Below are 19038 nucleotides of genomic sequence, written 5' to 3'. Positions count from 1 at the left end.
TGGGCTATCGTGATGGCCTTGCTCAGATCTAGGGATTCGGCAGACAGCAGTTTGCGAAGAATGACCTCGTGGCCGATTCCAAGCACGAAAAAATCCTGCAACACTTCCCCCCAAAATCCAGCAAATACGCACGATCCCACAAGGCGTCTTAGGTCAGCGACATAGCTCACCACGTCCTGGCCCTCGGAGCGATGGTGCGTAGAAAAGCGATACCTGGCCATCAAGATGCTCTCCTTCAGCTTGAGGTGTTCCCGAACCAGCGTGCACAACTCTTCATATGTCTTCTCCATTGGTTTCATCGGTGCTAGCAGATTTTTGATGAGGCCGCAAACGATGAGGAGAATCGCCCTGCACTTGACCACGGTTCTTCTTTTCCAGCTCGTTGGCCACAAAGTACTGGTCATGACCCTCAACAAAGGTTTCCCAATCATCACCCTCAACAAATCTCTCAAGAATACCAACGGCAGCCATAACCGTGTGAAAGTTCGTGATCTGTTACTCATCGCCAATTGTTATATTCAGAATAACTTCACAAGACTGTATATTGTAAGCTCAACCTGTTGTGACCTTGGTCTCTTTAATGTAACTCCAGAGTGAGGAAGCAGCATGGTAGACTGCCTTTTATACCTGCTTGCCCAAGGTGTGCAGGTGACCCTTGGGTCTCCCACAGGTGCGCCTCCTGGTGGCAAGTCTTACACCTTGGTAATGTTTACATACATAACAGCAGCAACTCGCCAAGGCTTCTTCGACAGCACTTCCCAACCCCGTGACCTCTACCACCTAGAAGGACAAAGACAGCAAGTGCTTGGTAACTCCATCACCTCCAAGTTTCCCTCCAAGTTAAACACCATCCTGACTTGGAAATATATCACCGTTCCTTCATCGTCGCTGCGTCAAAATCCTGGAACTCCCTCCCTAACTATGGGAGTACCTTCATTGCAGGGACTGCAGCGGTTCAAGAAGGTGGCTCACCACCACCTACTGAAGGGAAATTAAGGATGGGCAATAAAAAAAATTCCCTTGATAAATCATTCCAAAAACTAACCACCCTCTCAGTGAAGTAATCTATCACTTTTTCGTTTTTACTGTATCCTCTTGTTCTGCTATCTTATACCAAATCAAATATCCCTGTTTGTTCCTCCACATTCCTGAGCCTTATTAATTTGAAACCTCCATCATACCTCCCTCGGTCTTCTCCTCCACAATGCGAAGAGTCCCAGTTCTGTGAGTCAATCCTCACGTTTTATTATCTAGTCCCCGAAATCATTCTAGTAGTTAGTTGCTGTACTGTTTCCAACTCGGTGACAACAACAACTTGCATTTATATAGCACTTTTAACATAGCAAAATCTCCCAAGACACTTTACAGGAGCATTAACAAACAAAAACCTATTGGCACTGAACCAAAGGAGACATTAGGACAGATGACCAAAAGCTTGGTCAAAGAGGCAGGTTTTAAAGAGCGTCTTCAAGGATGAAAGAGAGGTGGAGAGGTTTGGAGAGGGAATTCGAGAGCTTAGGGCTGAGACAAATGGAGGCACAGCTGCTAATAGTGGAAAGAAGTCTTCTTTCCTATAGTGAGGATGCAGGACTACATAAAATACACCAGGTGTAGCATAACCAACACTCTATACCTTTTGATCTAGACTCTATTCCTCTTTTTATAAAACCGAATATCCTATTTGTTTCCTTCACTGCAGCCAGACACTGGTTTGATGTTTTGAACTTATTTCCTGTGTCTCGCAAATCTATTTCCTGATTTATCTTTGTCAGTATTTTTCTATTAATCCTATAATCTGCTTATTTCATGTCCCTAAGTGCATGACTTTATACTTATCTACATTAAGCTGCATCTACCAATTGTCAGCCCATGTCCCTAAACAATCTAAGCCCCCATGTGGCTTGTCCCCATCTCCCACCACATTAGCTACTCCTACTTTATCTGCAAACTTTGAGTTTGTGTGTGTGTCTGAAACAGATGGTCACAGTAGTTGTAATTTTTTGGAACTGTGATACTATTGGAAAGAAAAGTTACACACAACTGTGAGGCGGCTGCGGCAGATTTGAGACCGTGTTGGCCTTAGTTAGGCTTGCAGTTAAAATGCTGTTCGTATCCTAATGATACTGGGATGCGACATTGCCATTTAAATTAGGTCCCACTCCTCTAGGATGGGTGATTTACCTGTGTTTGACTTCAGGCTAGTTATAATGGGGGGGCGGAACCTAACCCCCCCCCCTACCCTGCCATTTTAACCCCCTAACCACCACCCCCCTCCTCTGCCCGCACCATTCTCGTGGGCAGAGGTGGTTCAAATACCCTCTTGTATGGTTGGAAGCCTTTGATACTGGATTTACAGAAGGACAAGAGGAGGGTGAATAGGAAATGGGTTCATGGGATGTGAATGTTAAGTCACCGTGCTTGGATGGTCTATAATCCAGAATATTGAAGAAGGTTCCCTGGAAACTGAAATTATACCAAACGATTGGAAGTTGGTGAATTTCCAACAATGTTCAAAAAAGGGGAAAGTGATAAGGCAGGTAGTTTTAGACCAGTAATCCTCATGTCAGTTTAAACAGCCTCTCCTAAATTAGAAACTAAACATTTTTATGACTGTTGCAAAATATAGTCTCTAACAAAGGACATTAAAAAGAAAGCATGTTACAAATATGCAGCATTTCCAGATGACAGAATGTGCTCTGAGATTGTAACTAAACCGATTTGTAAATGACATTTGAATCCAAACAGCACTTCCAGCATGGAACACATTGCAAATTTTGAAGAAAATGATCAAACACAGAATGGAAATCTTACATTTTCTGTTTTTTCCATTTGAACTTTGCCAGTGGAATTTGTATCTTTGATCACTGCTGCCAAATTTTCATTGCCACCACCAACTGTTTTGCATTGTAGATTTTTTGTCATGCCACAAGAAGGAGTGGCGGGGTATTTTACATGATAATGATGGCAGACCTGGGTTAAATAGGATCACTGGACAAACTCTACATTTCATTTTACTGGGTAATAATATTCCTGTACATACTACAAGGTGGATGCCTAATTTAATCATGGGTTCAAGCTCTATGCCAGAGCATGTAATCTGTGCTGATATTTCAATGCAGTTCTGAGGGAGTGCTGCATTATTGGAGGTGCCACCTTTCCAATAAGGCCCTGTTTACCCTCCAATGGATGTAAAGAAAGACTTGCATTTTATATAGTGCCTTTCACGACCACCAGACGTCTCAAAGCGCTTTATAGCTAATGAAGTACTTTTGGAGTGTAGTCACTATTATAACGTGGGAAACGCGACAACCAACTTGCGCACAGCAAACTCCCACAAACAGCAATGTGATAATAACCAGATAATCTTTTTTTTAATGTTGATTGAGGAATAAATATTGGCCAAGACACTGGGGATAACTCCCCAGCTCTTCTTTGAAATAGTGCCATGGGATATTTTACTGGAGTGACTATTTGTCCTAACTCGCTTCTGTACATGCGTCTCCCAATGCATGCACAGAAGCGAGAGTTAGGACAAATAGTTTCTGATTCCGCCCCCCCCAAAGCGCAATTCCCACTAACCCTTTTCTGTGCATGCGTCCTCCTCTCCACTCTTCCCCCTGTCCCCCGCCGACACCCGATCCGAAACCGTAACCGGCTCCACTGTCTCCGATCCATCAGCAGTCCCGAGCCTCCAATCGGGCAGCGGATGGCCAGGACCAGTTCGAGCGGCAGTTTGAGTGAAGAGTGCAGGTGGCGGGGAGAGTGCGAGGAGCGGGTCGGTGGGGAGAGACGGAGGAATGGGTCGGTGGGGAGAGACGGAGGAACGGGTCGGTGGGGAGAGAGAGCGAGAAGTGAGTTGGCCAGGAGCAGTTCTTTTTCTTTCAATGCCAGTTTGAGTGAAGAGTCAAGCGGCACCGTTAAAGTGTTCCGTGAGGAGAGAGACACATGGGGTGAGGGGGGAAAGGAGCGAGAGAGCTTGTGGCGGTGAGGGGAGGGGGGGAAGGAGCGAGAGAGCTTGTGGGGGAGGGGGGAAGGAGCGAGAGATCTTGGGTGAAGAGGAGGGGGGAAGGGGGAAGGAGCGAGAGAGCTTGGGGGGGAGGGGGGAAGGAGCGAGAGAGCTTGGTGGGTGGGAGGGGAGGAAGGAGCGAGAGAGCTTGGGGGGAGGGAAGGGGGGAAGGAGCGAGAGAGCTTGTGGGGGAGGGGGGAAGGAGCGAGAGAGCTTGGGGGGTGGGAGGGGAGGAAGGAGCGTGAGAGCTTGGGGGGAAAGGAGGGGGGAAGGAGCGAGAGAGCTTGGGGGGGAGGGGGGAGGAGGGGGGAAGGAGCGAGAGAGCTTGGGGGGGAGGGGGGAGGAGGGGGGAAGGAGCGAGAGAGCTTGGGGGGGAGGGGGGAAGGAGCGAGAGAGCTTGGGGGGTAAGGAGCGAGAGAGCTTGGGGGGGAAGAAGAGAGAGAGAGCGCACTGGGGGGAGGAGTAGGGAGAGAGAGCATGCTTGGCGGGGGGAGGAGAGAGAGAGAGCTTGGGGGGAGAGGAGGAGAGAGAGCTTGGGGGGAGAAGGGGAGAAAGAGCTTGTGGGGGGAGGAGGGGAGAGAAAGAGCGCGCTGGGGGAGATGGGGTGAGAGAGTGCGAGCTGGGGGGGTGGAGAGAGAGAGCTTGGGGTGGGGATGAGGGGAGAGGGAGAGCGCGTGGGGGGGGGTGAAGTGAGAGAGCTGGGGATGGAGCGGGGAAGAGAGAGCTTGGGGGGAGGAGGGGAGAGAGAGAGCACTTGGGGGGGGGGAAAGAGAGAGAGAGAGAGAGAGAGAGAGCGCCGGGGGGGGAAAGAGAGAGAGAGAGAGAGAGAGAGAGCGCCTGGGGGGGGGGAAAGAGAGAGAGAGAGAGAGAGCGCCTGGGGGGGGGGGGGGGGAAAGAGAGAGAGAGAGAGCGCCTGGGGGGATGGGAGTGAGAGCAAGCTTGGGGGCGGGGGGTGGTGGGGGAAGAGAGAGAGAACCTGGGGGGGTGGGAGAGAGACAGATCGGGGGGAGGGGGGATCAGAGGGGAAAGAGGGCATACACAGAAGATGGATCATGTTCTTCTAACCCCCTTGCGTTTGCAAGCTCGGTGCGTGTGTTACAAGGGAATAAACCTGTTAACAATCCGCACACAATGCCCCATCTATTTGGGGGTGGGCGGGGGAGGGTAAGATCTTGTGCTTGGGTAAGGGACTTCGGCTGGGGGAGGCAGCACATGTGCTTGGGTAAGGATCTTCAACTGGCAGTGGCAGCACTTGCGCTGGTGTAAGGGACTTCATCTGGGAGAGGGATGCACTTGTGCTGGGGTAAGGGAATTTGGCTGAAACTTGGTGGCTTTTGGGGAAATCTATCCTCTGTGGCTTCTTGTCAAAATGGATCGAATTATAAATTGGAAAGTCAGTCAGAACTTGGACTGGACGGTTCCAGTTACACATTCCAGAGGAACGTCAGGGTGTGGCTTATCCTCCAAGGGAATCAATCAGTAATAGGTCATGTGAAAATGGAGAGCCAAGCAGAGAAACAAGTACCTTTCAGTTAGTACAAATAGACGCATCCATATTTTATGTCCACCTGAGAGGGCAGACGGGGCCTTGGTTTAATGTCTCATCCGAAAGACAGGCACCTCCGACAGTGCAGCACTCCCTCAGCACTGCACTGGAGTGTCAGCCTATATTTTTTGTGTGTGTTCAAGTTCCTGTAATGGAACTTGAAAGCACAATCTTCTGACTCAGAGGCGAGTGTGCTACCCACTGAGTCACAGCTGACACCAAAGGATCCACTGAGACTATATGAAACAGAGCAGGGGCATTCTTCCTATTTAGCCTTGGTGCCATCTAACAAATGGTACCAAGGCAAATGTTACATTATTGCTAATGTATTAAATTATTACACATCAAGGCACACTTGTGCCATGTGTGTTATTTCTAATGCAAAGAGGAATATTGCTCCGTAGTGTCAGCAGGCTATTTGACTTTAAAGGCCTGTGGGTCCTGTGCCACCCAAAATCCACATGGACATTTTCCAACACTGGTGCCTGGATAATAATTAGAAGCAAGACATAGCTAATGAGTGTGGGGAAAATTAACAAAAATAATGGAAAAAAATTACATGAGGGCATTGCAGCCCAAATCCCATGGACAGAATCATTTAAATAATAGACAGGCACTTGCAACATTGCAAAGGGGCATCCATCGCAGCTGTGGCTCAGTTGGTAGCACTTTCACTCCTGATCAGAAGGTCGTGGTAATCCAGGTTGACACTCACTCCAGTGCAGTACTGAGAGAGTGCTAGTAGGAGGTGCTATCATTCAGATGAGTCATTAAAATTAGGCCCCCTCAGGTTGACATAAAAGATCCCATAGCACTATTCAAAGGAGTTCGCCTCGGTGTCCTGGCCAATATTTACTCCTAAACCAACATCATTAAAACAGATTATCTGGTCATTAACACATTGCTGTTTGTGAGAGCCTTGCTATGCGCATTTCCTACATTACAACAGTGACCACACTTTAAAAGTATTTTATTGGCTGTAAAGCACTTTGGGATATCCTGAGGTTGTAAAAACTGTTATATAAAAGTAATTCCTTCTTTCCACCGACTGTTGCCATCAGAATATTAGTGTGGCATCCTGCTACTCCAACAGGGGAAGCCACTGGTTAGTCGGACAAAAATATTGAATCTTTTTCTTTCCCTTGTCCATTCGCCCCGCTATTGGCGGCCCTGCCTTCAGCAGTCTAGCACCCTAAACTGCTCCCCCTCATCTCTTCTCTTTCAAGCACCTCCATAAAACCCACCTCTTTCACCAAGCTTTTGATCACCCCTTCTAATAAATGCTTCTTTGTCTCGGTATCCATTGTTGTCTGATTATTCTTCTGTGAAGTACCTTAGGACATTTTTCTACATTAAAGACACAGGGGCTAGACTTTCGGCATATATCCGCCCATTTACCGCCGAGATTCAGTTTGCCGCCCATATTTGATTATAAATGGAAACTAACGCCCAATTATCGCCAGCGGAACTTTCAGCATACAATTACCGCCGGAAATTAGCTGAACCGCCCACCCATATTTTTTTTAATAAAATCTGACGTCATCACGTGCATCACCCAGAAGACTGTTTATTATGGAAACTAACGCCCAAATACTGCCCAGATTATCGACGAGCGCTACTTTTGGCATTTCGCCCATATACCGTCCAAATGATCGCTCGCCCAAAAAGACTCTCAAGAAAAGCTGCACTCACCTGACCTTAACCTAATGGTATGGATGCCATTTTGTAAATCGGAGGACTTTTAATAAAAGGCTGCTTCAAGTTGATAGGAGCATTGAAGTAATTTGTGAGTGATTTTAAGGTCATTTTAAAATCTTGACAATCATCTAATCACACTGTGGTGAATTTTGAGTTTATATTGCATTTGTAGAGGAAAATTTAATAATTTTGAAGACATATTAGGGCATTTATAGTAACGGGGTCTGTAATTTCTCTGCCAGTATTGATGACTGCTCACATGCTGCAGAATAGAGATGGGAGAAGGTTCATTGAAGAGCATTATGTGCCCAATCAAAGAGGTGGCAGACTGCTGAGGAGGAGACCTTACACCCAACGCATTTACAGGGATAAACGATCATACCTGGACTTGTCCGATAACACGTGCGTTTGGAGGCTGCGCTTCCGAAAGGAAGTCATCAGTGAGATATACCAGCTAATTAAGGGAGATCTGCATCCTACCAGCACCATCAGGACCGCACTGCCCGTTGAGGTTAAGGTTAATGCGGCACTTTCCTTCTAGGCATCGGGCTCCTTTCAGGCCTCAGCTGGCGACATTTGCAGCATCTCAGTGTGCCACACATTGCTGCATTCGACAGGTGACTGAAGCCCTTTACGCTCGCAGGATGGACTTTATAAACTTCCCTATGACCAAGGAGGCACAGAGTGAGAGAGCTTTGGGGTTCTCGAGAATAGCAAACTTATTCAAGGTGCAAGGAGCAATAGACTGTACACACATTGCTCTGCGAGCACCTTTACAGAATGCAGAGGTGTTTAGGAACCGAAAGGGATTCCATTCCCTGAATGTGCAGCTCGTTGTCGACCACAAGCAAATAATCATGGCAGTAAATGCAAATTTTCCAGGGAGCGTCCATAATGCGCACATCTTGCGTGAGAGCACTGTCTCTGACCTGTTTACAAGGTCACGGTTGGATGCTGGGGGATAAAGGAGCTGGCTCATGATCCCACCTCAGGGGAGAAGGGAGGTGGAATAGGAGCAGGAGGAGGATGAGGACCTCGGGGAGGACAATCAACCTGGCATTGAACCCATGGCTCCACCCACCCTATACCGCAGGAAAAGCCCCGTGGTAGTTACGCAGCTGCAAGATTGTTGCGTCAGCAGCTCATAAAAGACCACTTTGCGTGAAGTTACGTTGGTGACAGTTGTAGTTGCGTTACATTATGTTTCATCCTTGCCTGGCCTCGCCATTGTTTGCAACCCTTGTATTGATGTTTAACCTTTCTGTTATTAGAAGACGCTGCACAACAATGTTAAGTTAAATAAAAATACTTAATAATTTCACAAACCAAATAAAGTGAAAAAACAAACATAAACATTAAATAAATAATTGAATATTAACACCCGTCTCCCCCTCCCCCACCCCAACAGTCAATTTTTTAAATAACAATATTTAATAACAATTTTTCAATAACAATTAAAATATAACAGAACACAAACACACACCCACCCACCCCTCCAACAGTCAACAAATTTTTAATAACAAAAACAACCCCAACAATCAACAATACAAAAACAAGAATAATGCCCCCACCTCCCCCCCTACCTGCGGCCACACTTCCCTTTGCCTTTACCCCACTCTGGTCTGAACCCCCCCACTTTCCCACTTACATTCCCCCTTCTACCCGCATTGACACCAAGCCTTCTTGCAGCAGAGCACCTCGAGCACTGCTGCTGTGTGATTGGTGGGGGAACGGTGGCAGAGTCACATTCTCTGGTGAAGCTGGAGAAGACGTTTCCAAAGAAACATCTTCCGAGTCAGAAGCAACTGCTTCCACCTGACTTGCATCTGTCGGCATGGGTGGCAACGCACCTTGGGGTGCAGTGCCATACCCCGAGACCACGCCTGCTGCATTGCATTGATGGAATCGGTCATTCTCCGCATTGCCGCAACCGTTTGCGCCATGTCTTCCGAAATACGCATAATCAGTGCAGCAATGATACCGGTCAATCCACCCATTGCCTGGAGGAGTTCTCAACCAATGTTGACGCTCGTCCTCGACAGTGCAATCATGTCCAGGTTGACATCTGCCTGTCGTTGCGCAATCCTACCTCGCCGAACCAATCTCTGCGGGATCGGCGTAGGCGCTGGACCACTCGGGATGCCATCTGCAAGAGGCTTGGCCCCGCTGCTTCCTCAGTGGAAGAAGACATGGCCTCAGGAATATTAGAGCAGCACGCTTGTAGCTCAACATCCTCCTCACTAGTCTCCTCCGTGGTCAGCATGACCTGCACGAGAAGTGGTGAAGCTCTAGTGGCCTCCACATTCCTGACTTGCTCCTGGGGAGCTTGGGGAGCTAGAAAACATAATTGAGGTTAGTGGAAGAGAAAGGAAGGCCAGGGTGACAGGAGAATGCTTACGCTGTGCAGGCATATGTACAAGGAGCAACACTACTGCAATAAATATCACCGACAGATGTCACATATAATTAACATCATGAGAGTACAGAGGCTGCATGGCATTACAATATGATTTCATGATCCCATCATTAATTACGTAACACTACATCTTTCATATATTATACTCAAATGGCATTAAATTACTTTAAATCACCAATGGTTTATACATTACTCATGTGGCGCAACAACGGGATCAACACCACCACGGGTGACCGAACGATTATGCACACCAACAAGTGCTAAGGCCCGCTTCTCCAGGTTTGTTAATTGGCATAGTTCATCTGGCCCTCCTCCTGTGCGCCTGTGCTCAGCTCTATTCTTAGATATCTTCCTCTGCAAAGGTGACAAGAGCATGGCATAAGCTAATTGCCTAGGTACTATTACAGATATTACTAGGTACTATTTATTACACAACACACAGAACACACATATTATAATCCACAATTAGTCATCGCCCATGCTATTCATCATTAACGTTATATGCTAATACTCTTTGTATGCAATTGATGCATGGTTATTGTTATGTAATGATGTGTGTATCGTCCCAGTACCTTAAATGTAATGTAAGCACTATGCCACACCACAGAGGGCGCTGTGGTGGGAAACCCTGGTAGTACCTGCAACAGGTGCTATATAAGGCTGACCACCACACCTGAGAGGCACTCGAGCTGAACAATAAAGGACGATTTACACCAGGCCGTGTGGAGTCAGTGATTTGTGTGCTACATACACCACAGTTATATCTACGGTCGGAGAGTAAATTTAATAAGATCGTGGTTAGGAACTAATGCATGACACCAAGATTACCAGCTTAATTACAATCTGGCAGATTTACATTTTAATTAATGAGTTATTGCAGCATTACAATTATAATGTAATAATTTACTCTTCCAGACCCAACCAGGTCGTTCCAGTGCTTGCGGCACTGGTTTGGCTCTCAGACATCGTGGGCCGCTGATGATACAACTTCGGCGATCTCTACCCAATTGGCATCTCCGAGTTTCCACCTCGTGGACAAGGGCAGCATTTGCTTCATCAGAAAATCTTTTGGCTCTCCTTCTCCTTCCAGCCTCCGCCAAATCATTCCCTCTGCCACCTCAACAACATCACTCACTCCCGACTCCTCATAATCCATCTCCATTCTAGAATCAGGTTTTTTAATTTTCTCTCTGCTTGCCTCGACAATAATGTGGTCTCTCTCTCCCTCTCTTTCAGTCTTCTGAGCATGTGCAGATGAACCCGGACCTCCTAAATCGCGGGAAAAGTTAATTACCTAAACAAAAACACACATGCGCAGAATGGCCGTTGCTATGGTCATCGGCCATGCACGATGGAATACATAGCTATCACCCATTTCACATTGCTACAGCTATTACCCAAATTAAAAAGGCGAAACTAGCGGTTTTTAAAATGGGCGATATTCCAGCGATCATGAAAAATAATACAATCACTAACGCCGGCGATATCACCCATTTCTGGATGATAGCGATGATCATGGAAAGTCTAGCCCACTATATAAATGTATTTAGTTGTTGAATCAGTGCATTTGGCTTCCATGATAGCAAGTAAAGGGCCAGATTTGTGACCGGGTTTTCGCCGCAATCTGCGGCGAAAATCCGGTCACGAAGCCTGGGTGGGATCCTCGGTTACTTTTATGCGGCGACGCTTTCAAGTACCGCCGGGGTGAGGTGCGGCGATGTGCAACGACGCGGATTGCGTTTGCGTCATACTTTCAGCACTCACCCGATTCGTATGCCGCACCCAGAATATCGACGGGTCAAACCTGTTGGTATAGCCCTGCCAGCAGTGGTAAGTATGAAAACCTGTAAAAAAAAAGGTAAGTTAAAGTTTTTATTTTAAAATTATTTTTCAGCGATTTGGTAGCTAAGGGTTTTGTGAATGCTTTTGGAATGTTTTTTGCAATTTCCTCCCCCCCACCCCCGCCCCTCCCAAAGCCTCTGTCGGTCCCAGACTAAATTTGGTGAAACTCACGTTTTTGCCCCGCGAATCCTCGTGCAACACCCCCCTTACAGATATGTCCCAGGCACTGACATAAAACCCGAAAGTTCCCCCTAAAAACGGTAGCACAGCGAAAATGGTAAGTTTCACGTATCGCTACAGTTTTCGCCGAAAAAACACGAAAACCGAAAATCTGGCCCAAAAGGTCTGTTTCATCACCGGCAGACTTTCCTCGTGAGCCCACTTTAGGTCCACAGAAGCACCTACACCTACTCTCAGCAAACACAGGTCCCATTGAGCCTATCAGGGACGCTTCTGGTAGGATTTGTTGGGTAGCCCAGGAATGCGCCCCAAACACAAACCAAACTGTAGGCAAAACATAAGTAAGGTCTATTTTTTATGAATGAGGCAGTAACCTGACTGATCCAGATCCTGTTCCAAATTCCAAGCCCTCGCCACCACAATTTTGTCAGGATTCCATTCCATCTACCCTCATAAATCAATGCTTATGGAAGATTATGACCAACATTACAACTGTAATAATGTGTTTCTACAAAGTTAGGTTATTATTACTGTAGGGTACTAGAGTTGACACATTCACCACTTTGTTTTACAGAAAAACATTACCACAGCTAAAACCCTCATGTACACCACATGATTTTTTTTTACAGGATTACAAAACTAGACTAAAACCTCTGTCAAATCTGAAAATATCCCCAAACAATAACTTTTATTTTAGAAAAATTGAGCAAGGAGAATATAATAGGTGTTTGTCAGTTGTGGTACACCTCGGAGAATCATAAGAACATTTGAACATAAGAATTAGGAGCAGGAGTAGGCCATTCGACCTCTCAAGGCTGCTCCGCCATTCAATAAGATCATGGTTGATCTTCTACCTCAACTCTACTTTCCTGCATTATCCCCATATCTCTTGATTCCCTTAATATCCAAAAATCTATTGATCTCTGTCTTGAATATACTCAATGACTGAGCGACCACAGCCCTCTGAGGTAGACAATTCCAAAGATTCACCACCCTCTGAGTGAAGAAATTTCTCCACAACTCAGTCCAAAATGGCTGACCCCATATTCTGAATCTGTGACCCCCCAGCCAGAGGAAACATCCTCCCTGCATCTACCCTGTCAAGCCCTGTAAGAATGTTGTATGTCTCAATGATTTTGTGTATGTAGGCACCTGTGATGACTCCATGAGGCAGTCCTTTATTTACAGCTCCTCGAGTGAGGACACCAAGCTGTGAATTTCCTTTTATACTGGGTTACCTGCAGTGTGCAGGTAACCCTTAGGTCTCCAGCAACAGCACCCTCTGGTGTACAGGTAAGGTGTGTACAGTGTAAAGGTACATTCAGTGTTACAGACATCATACAACAATACAAGCATGCATACATGACAACACTCCCCCCCCCCACCCTAAGCATTTTTCAAGTCCTTATTGTAATGACCTGGGGAGGTGATCAGTAGTGGGCTATGGGAGGTTGTGGTGAGGGTTGTGTGGGTGCCAGGTGTGATCACTGTACTTGAGGCTGGTCTCATACATTTCCCCCCCCTCACAGACCATGTTGGTGTCACTGTTGTGGGATCCCTCAGTGGGGTAGCCAGTGCAGCAGTGGGTAGGGTCCATACTCTGTGGTGTGGGTGAGTATGTGGTGGTGGACAGAGCCACAGGACTGTGTGGGCTCCTTGTCCTCCATTTGGGATCCGAGTCTGGTCATCCCAGGGTTCGCCAGGAAAGCTAGAGGGTACTGGCCTCTCGCTCCTGGTGTTGGCCCTGGTGGCCAGGGGGTGTAGGGCCGGTCTGGGGCAGCTTGCCAGTGGTGGTGGCTGTGCTGCCCATTGACCACTGTCCCTGTAGTGGGTCTGCTCACACTGGGTGTGTGTGGGCCCTTCCTGGGGCATCACACTAGTTCCAAAGGTCCAGGCTACATAGTCTGGTAGCCAGCTGGACCTGGGGGTCTCCCACAGGGGAATTCCTCTAGCATTTGCATGGTCCCTGTAGAACCCAGTGTCCTTTAACAGTGTCCTACCTGTATACACGACACCTTGGCTCTGATCACACATAGTCAAGCCTACATTATTGACTGCCTTTACATTATTAATTACAGCATTTGCATCACTTTTTGGTGTCATGGTCTCACCAGACATGGTTACATTAGGCATTTCAAACTCTCTGTCATAATCATCAAACATAACAAGCTTGTTCTTACCCTTACACAAGCATTCATTTCATTTGTCACATTAGTTACACCAGCATCACAATTCATGGTTACATTATCATACGTGCACCCTTTTACTGCATTTTTAGCTTTAAAGTTCCTGGCATCATTAAGTTGAAGCTGTCCCTTTAAATTTTTTTGGTTACCAGTCTCCCTTAAGGGAGCCTTCTCATCCGATTGGCCGCTCAGTGCCACGTGTCTCTCCTCCAACGCTGCCCCTCATGGTCTGGCCGTGGCCATTTTGATTGTTGGTTCTTCTCCTCGTGGTTCAGCCGCCATCTTCTGGCTCTCCTCCAGGTAGGCTGTGGTGGTCTTTTCTTCCTCAGGTTCAGCCATGGACGTCGGGAATCCACTTTCGATGACGTTTGCCTCTTGGAGTCCTGCCCCGGCCCGGAAGGTGGAGTTTGGGTTTTCGGTCCTGGAGATTCCACCGTGATGTTGTGGAGTCATCGCTGCGCAGTTGAGCTGGACGGTGGGATCTCTAGATGCAGCGATGAATCCATGTTTGATGTCGATTGCTGGAGCCCGGAGGCTGTCGCCACCTCAACCGACTTGGACCGTGTTTTCCAATTCCTTCCCAGCAGCGTGGGACCATCACCGGCTATGATCCACAGGAGAAGTTTGTTCCACATGCCGCCCTGGGGGACCTGGACATCCGCGCTGCCAACGACTGGGATTTTACCTTTGGTGTAGGTGAGCAGCTTCATTTGGACAGCTTGCAGTTTTGGTCGATTGGAGGGATTTATCCAAATTTTTTCAAAGGTCGTTTGGCTCATCAGAGACTGGCTTGCCCCTGTGTAGATCTCCATAGAAACTAGGACTCCATCGATGTCGACTTCCATCGTCCACGGAGAACTTTTGGTGGAGCAGGTATAAATTCCATACTCTTCTTCCAGGGGTTGAGCAGCTTCATCTTCATCTGTGACGGAGCCCCGGTGATCAGCCAATTTTCAGAGACTCAATGAGTACAGCTTTTTCTGCACATTCTTTGAAGGTGCCCTTTCTCTTTGCAGCCTTTGCATGTATAGTCTTTGTAGCGGCACTGGTGAGCCCTATAGCTTCCTCCACAGCGCCAGCATGGGGCCATCTGGTTTGCCCCATGTGGCGTACTCAGGGTTGCGGGACTCAGGGCAGCATTTCTGTCTTTAGAAGTAGCCATTTGGTGCACTGCGTTCGTCGGTTTAGAGTCCTGGGTCAGTATTCGCTTGGAGTCGCCGACCGAAATCATGTAGGCCTGACTCACTTTAATTGCTTTCTGCAGGGTGACTGTGGTGTCCGCAGAGAGCAATTTGTGGAGGAGGCCCTCGTGGCCGATTCCGATGATGAATATATCCCTTAGTGCTTCGTTAAGGTGATCGCCAAAATCACACGGTGCAGCCAATCTTCGTAAATGTGCAGCATACTTGGCAATTTCTTGGCCTTCGGGTCGCCGGTAAGTGTAGAACCGGTGCCTGGCTGGGAGAATGCTTTCTTTTGGTTTTAGTTGCTCCTGTATTAGTGTTACAAGTTCCTCATAGCTCTTGGTGGTTGTCTTTGCTGGGGCTAGTAAGTCCGTAATGAGACAATGAATAGTGGGCCCACAACTACTAAGCAGGATGGCCCTGCGCTTGTTCGGTAGTGTAGCTGGTGTGTCCCCATCCAGATCGTTGGCTATGAAGAAATGTTCCAATCTTTCTACAAAAGCATCCCAATCATTCCCATCGGTGAATTGCTGAAAGTTGCTGAGATTCGACATGTTGAGTGTGTAGTTCGTGACCTCGTCGCCAGTTTTTGTGTATGTAGGCACCTTTGGTGATGACTCCATGAGGCAGGGTATGGTACTTAAACTGTGTAGACTGTAGTCCTTTATTTGCAGCTCCTCAAGTGAGGACACCAAGCTGTGAGCTTCCTTTTATACTGGGTTACCTTAGGTCTCCAGCAACAGCACCCTCTGATGTACAGGTAAGGCGTGTACAGTGTAAAGGTACATTCAGTGTTACAGACATCATATAACAATACAAGCATGCATACATAAAAAATGAGATCTTCTCATTCTTCTAAACTCGAGAGAAAATAGGCCTAGTCTACTCAATCTCTCCTCATAGGACAATCTCCCCCATCCAGTAACCAGTCTGGTGAACCTTTGTTGCATTCCCTCTGTGGCAAACATTCCTTCCTTAGGTAAGGAGGCCAAAACGGTACACAATACTCCAGGTGTGGTATCATCATGGCCATGTATAATTACAGTAAGACGTCTTTACTCTTATACTCTTGTAATAAAGGCGAACATACCATTCACTTTCATAATTGCTTGCTGTGCCTGCATGGTAACATTCAATGATTCGTGTACAAGGACACCCAGGTCCTTCTGAACACCGACATTTCCCATGCTCTCACCATTTAAAAAATACTCTGCTTTTCTATTTTTCCTACCAAAATGGATAACCACATATCTCCACATTATGGGCCCAAGTTTCCACATGATTTGCGCCTGATTTTTAGGAGCAACTGGTGGAGAACGGATTATCTTAGAAATCGCAATTCTCCACATTTTTTTTTCTGCAGTTCTAGTCAGGTAGAACAGTTCTACTTTGGAACAGAATTTTTTCTTCAAAAGGGGGCGTGTCCGGCCACTGACGCCTGATTTCAAAGTTTCCACAGTGAAAACGTACTCCAAACTAAAGTAGAATGGAGCAAGTGAAGATTTTTGTAGAACTGAAAAAACCTGTTCTACACATTAAAATATCAGGCGCAGGTTACAAATTAGGCGTCCAGAACGAGGTGGGGGGGGGGAAGGGAAGTCATTAAATTCTATAATAAATCCTTATTTATACTTCTACAAATATTATACAAATAAATCCAACCTGAATAAACATTTATAAGCAAAGAAAAGATTAAATAAACCATCTTCCTACCTGTGTGAAAGTGCTTCAGGCAGGCCTTTCGGGACCGAAGGCTGCCGGCCTGTCCCCAGCACCAGATTTACAGGTAGGTGGTGTTGGGTTGGGTTGGGTCGGGTCGGGTCAGGTGGGGGAAAGGGAGAGAGAAGGGGGGAGAGAGAGCGAGGGGGGGAGAGAGAGAGAGAGGGAGAGGGAGAGGGGGGAGAGGGAGAGGGGGGGAAGAGAGAGAGAGAGAGGGAGAGGGAGAGGGAGGGAGGGAGGGAGGTAGGTAGGTGAGGGAGGTCAGGTCGGATCCAGTCCGGGAGCGGGGGTCGGGTCCAGTGGGGGGGGAGGTCGGGTCGGGGGGGCGGGAGCGCGGGTTGGGTCGGGTCAGTCGGGGGGGCGCGGGTGTCGGGTCTGGTCCGGAGGCAGGGGGGGGCAGGGAGCGGGTGTTGGGTCTGGTCCGGAGGCAGGGGGGGCGGAGAGCGGGTGTTGGGTCTGGTCCAGAGGCAGGGGAGCGGGTGTCGGGTCTGGTCCGGAGGCAGGGGAGCGGGTGTCGGGTCTGGTCCGGAGGCAGGGGGGGGCAGGGAGCGGGTGTTGGGTCTGGTCTGGTCCAGAGGCAGGGGAGCGGGTGTCGGGTCTGGTCCGGAGGCAGAGCGGGGGCAAGGGCGGGGAGCGAGTGTCGGGTCTGGTCCGGAGGCAGAGCGGGGGCAGGGAGCGGGTGTTGGGTCTGGTCCGGAGGCAGGGGGGGGCAGGGAGCGGGTGTTGGGTCTGGTCTGGTCCAGAGGCAGGGGAGCGGGTGTTGGGTCTGGTCTGGTCCAGAGGCAGGGGAGCAGGTGTCGGGTCTGGTCCGGAGGCAGAGGGGGGGCGGGGAGCGAGTGTCGGGTCTGGTCGGGAGGCGGGGGGGGGCGGGGAGCGAGTGTCGGGTCTGGTCGGGAGGCGGGGGGGGGCGGGGAGCGAGTGTCGGGTCTGGTCGGGAGGCAGGGTGGGGGGGGAGCGAGTGTCGGGTCTGGTCCGGAGGCGGGGGGGGGAGCGAGTGTCGGGTCTGGTCGGGAGGCGGGGGGGGCGGGGAGCGAGTGTCGGGTCTGGTCCGGAGACAGGGGGGGGCGGGGAGCGAGTGTCGGGTCTGGTCGGGAGGCAGGGTGGGGGGGGAGCGAGTGTCGGGTCTGGTCCGGAGGCGGGGGGGGGAGCGAGTGTCGGGTCTGGTCCGGAGGCGGGGGGGGGAGCGAGTGTCGGGTCTGGTCGGGAGGCGGGGGGGGGAGCGGGTGTCGGGTCTGGTCCGGAGGCAGGGGGGGGGAGCGAGTGTCGGGTCTGGTCCGGAGGCGGGGGGGGGAGCGGGTGTCGGGTCTGGTCGGGGGGGGGGGGGGGGAGCAGGAGCTGGCCGTGGGAGGAGCCCCAGTGAAGCCATTGGGCCAGGGCTAGGGGCTGCGTGCTTCGGGCCCCTCCCACACAGTTCGGCGCCTGGAGCTACTGCACTTGCGTGCCAACTGTAGCGCGCATGTGCAGAGGTTCCGGCACTGTTTTCAGCGCAGGGACCTGGCTCCGCCCCCCCACAGCTCGTGCTGGCTGCGCCGAGAGCCAGAGGACCTGTAAGTAGGTGGAGAATACCGAGGATTTTTTTAGGCGCACTTTGTGGCGCGAAAAACGGGCGTCCAGGTCGGGACTGCGCCGTTGTAGGCGCGTGTGGAAACTTGGGCCCATTATTCCATTTGCCATGTTCTTGCCCACTCACTCAGTCTGTTCATATCCTGTTGAAGCCCCTTAGCATCCTCCTCACAACTTACATTCCCACCTAGCTTTGTATCTTCAGCAAATCTGTATATAATGCATTTGGTCCCCTCATCCAAATCATTGATATAGATTGTGAATAGCTAAGGCCCAAGCACTGATCCTTGTGGTACCCCACTAGTTACAGCCTGCCAACCTGAAAATGACCCGTTTATTCCCCATCTCTGTTTTCTGTCCGTTAACCAATCCTCAATCCATGTTAGTATAGTACCCCCAATCCCATGAGCTTTAATTTTGTTAAATCACCTTTTGTGCGGCACCTTATCGAATGCCCTCTGAAAATCCAAATACACCACATCTATTGGTTCCCATTTATGTATTATGCTAGGTGCAACCCCAAATAACTCTAATGGGTAGAAATTATGCCCCGTTTGAGAGTGGTAACATGCGGGTGGCAGGACATTCTGCGCCAGGCGCAAAGTCCTGCACTGCTGGAAAAATTTGGGTTACCGTCCCCGAAAAGAAGTGGAGCACAAAATAATGCGTAGGAGGGGCTCTTCCCTTAATTAAAGGGA

General features: G+C 49.0%; 1 long non-coding RNA gene across 1 annotated transcript in view; it reads left to right on the top strand.

Annotated features, from left to right (window-relative positions):
* Positions 1-10364, top strand: part of LOC139278807 (uncharacterized) — a 40099-nt gene extending 29735 nt beyond the window's left edge. The window contains exon 3 of the long non-coding RNA XR_011596352.1: positions 7493-10364. This is a non-coding gene — a long non-coding RNA (uncharacterized lncRNA). The remainder of the gene's footprint in view (positions 1-7492) is intronic.
* The last annotated feature ends 8674 nt before the right edge of the window (positions 10365-19038 follow it).

Source organism: Pristiophorus japonicus, chromosome 13, assembly GCF_044704955.1.
Source record: "Pristiophorus japonicus isolate sPriJap1 chromosome 13, sPriJap1.hap1, whole genome shotgun sequence".
NCBI lineage: Eukaryota > Metazoa > Chordata > Chondrichthyes > Pristiophoridae > Pristiophorus > Pristiophorus japonicus.
Note: the sequence above shows the minus strand (reverse complement) of the source record. Positions and strands in the feature narration are given on the sequence as shown.